Consider the following 2,791-nt stretch of genomic DNA (forward strand, 5'->3'; position numbering starts at 1 on the left):
TAGACATTCATACAAGCAACAAACACTCTTGTATCAAATCACAACAAAAAAAACCAACGATTGTTTTATCTGTTTAGTACTAATAATAATTTTGTCGATGTAAATAAAATGCCATTATTATTAACTTTTCTCTCATTCAAAGCACACATGAGAAATGGTACTTCGAAAAATCAAAACATTTCCTTAATCATGGGTTCAGTATAAAAATATTGTACTATATTATGTCAACATTACAACTATTATTAAATCTGTCAGTCGGCCATTTGCAATTTGTAACAATAAGCAGGTTCTTATAAACCTGTGAAAAAGAAATCCGTTATTATTATTCATGTACAGCTGCAGTTTAGTTGTAGTATTGTCTAAAGGTTTATATTAATTAACTATAGTCTAGACATTTAACGTAAAATTCAAGAGTGAACCTTTTCTCTAAGATAGTTTATTCCAATTATGTTGGACAGTCTTTTATTTCAGCCAAATAATGAAAAGTTTTCGGTTTAATAAATTATGTTCATATTCACTCAATGAAATGAAATGTATTAGTATTGGGAATTAAGAACTTGATTGAGGCCACAGATCTTTTGCTTTTATTTGTAAATTAGATGTCATAGAGAAGCATCATTTTTTCTCATACTTGAGAGACTATTACGAAATCGATTAAGTTTTTTTTATATCCTTCGAAGTAAATCCTGGTTTAAGCCAGTGAGCGACACTTTTAAGAGCCGAAACAACAAGGCTTGCACCACACTGAAACATATCAGCTTAAACTAGCTACTACAGGCGAGCATAAACAGTGTGAGTGCAGAATGCCCTAAACCTAATTTCCATTGAGTCCAAATAAAATATTCTTAGGACACATCTAGCACTCCAGGAATCCAAAGCAGCAAAAACATTGGAATAGGTTTAACCGTTTTTAAAGAGTGACAACGACCATATATTTTTGTTAATAATTTCAAAGATGAAGAATGTTCTATATAATATTACAATAAATTATAATAAGTATTAGCAATGAATTCTGTCGAAGCCATTATCAGTGGTTTTTTTATGAGAAAGGTGGCAAACGAGCAAACAGCGTACTTTAAGGACAGTAGTCACCGTCGCCCATGGACAAGCGCAACATGTCTGTTGCGAATGCTTTGCCAACCTTGATTGTTGAGGAAGAGGGAGAGGAAAGGGTGGGAAAAGGAAAAGTGCTGGAAAGAGTGGGATCAAGGAAAGGGCAATCATCTCTCTCACTAATCGGACAAAACACAGACATAAAATACTACTTCACGCCAATCTTCCGTGAGAGGGTGGTACTTCCCCGGTCGAGCCAGTCCATGTTCGAGATGTAGGAACCGACCACAGTTAGGCTATACCCATAAATTACTATATTATTATTACACTTAAAATAGTTACACGTCACTATATGTATTTAAAAAATTATTCTTTTATTTTTATAATCTATTACTCATTTATAATGAGCGCTACTTAAGATGGCTGATCACCATGTTTGGTAGGTAGTTGAAGCTAGAGTGGGAACGGCATATGGTCTACCACTAACTAATTAACTGTGGGATTCCACAGGGCTCCGTCTTCGTGCCCATCTTATAGAATATCGCAAACGAAGGGCTGCTCTGGCGTCCTCTTCTTCCACGCTTGAATGTGTTTTGCTATGCTGATGATACTCTCATAATAGAGGCGAAAAACAAAGACTCTCTATTATACGATACGGAACTTCCACATGTTTATAATAAAACAAAACACACAGAGGCACACACGTATATGTATATATATATATATATATATATATATATATATATATATATATATATATATATGTGTGTCACTGAACTAACAGCTTGATTGATTTGAATGCATGTTTTTGTATGCATCTGGGTGGCGCCCCAAATGGTTTAGATTCACAAATCAGCCCGGCAGAGAGCGCTGACGTTGTTATTTAGGTTGTTCAAAATGATAACACACTGTAAATTTGCCTCTGAGCGCTACTCTGATGTTCACGCTGACGGAGTCGCGGGCAAGAATTAGTATATATGTATATATTGAAACATATTCTATGAAGATTGTTTTATTTCGTCATTGACGTCTAAAACAGGAACAAATGTCATATTGTGATTATAATTCATTATAAATATGTATCGTTAACACAAAACGTAATGTTTGTAATTATTTATTAAACACTTACCCTTTCAATGTTGGGTTATTAATGACGGACACTACATACTACAGACTGCAGACTGCAGACTGCAGACTGCAGACTACAGACTACAGACTACAGACTACAGTGCACACAACAACCTAACTATTCATAAATGAGATTAACTGGAAAGGTTTTAAAAATGAATCCGTGCTTAAGATGAGATCTAAGATCATTTCGAGTATCCATTGACATAAAACTAATATTTTCGGATTCACTACGCGTTTTTATTTACTTTAAGTACATACTCCCGAGGCCCGTTTCGGTTACTTTGCAGCAACCGTGATCAAAGGCGGGCTAGACGACTCCATGTCAAGTTTGAAGATAAATCAACAACAATAATTTGAAAAAAGACCGTCTTTCCTACTTGCCATTTATTTAATGACATCAATTTTTAACTCCGGAACAAAAATCCGTATACAAGTACAATACAACATGACCGCATTTAAATAGATTAGCTAAATGCTAATCAACCGATCATGTTTTTTTTTATTTGTATATTATAAAAATTTGATAATTCATTACATGTGCATTATTTAAAAGCAGTATGTAACCATCGGAGACGTTAATATCGATATGTTTCAAGGTTAACAAGCC

Source organism: Danaus plexippus, chromosome 23 (assembly GCF_018135715.1).
Source record: "Danaus plexippus chromosome 23, MEX_DaPlex, whole genome shotgun sequence".
Classification (NCBI taxonomy): Eukaryota; Metazoa; Arthropoda; class Insecta; order Lepidoptera; family Nymphalidae; genus Danaus; species Danaus plexippus.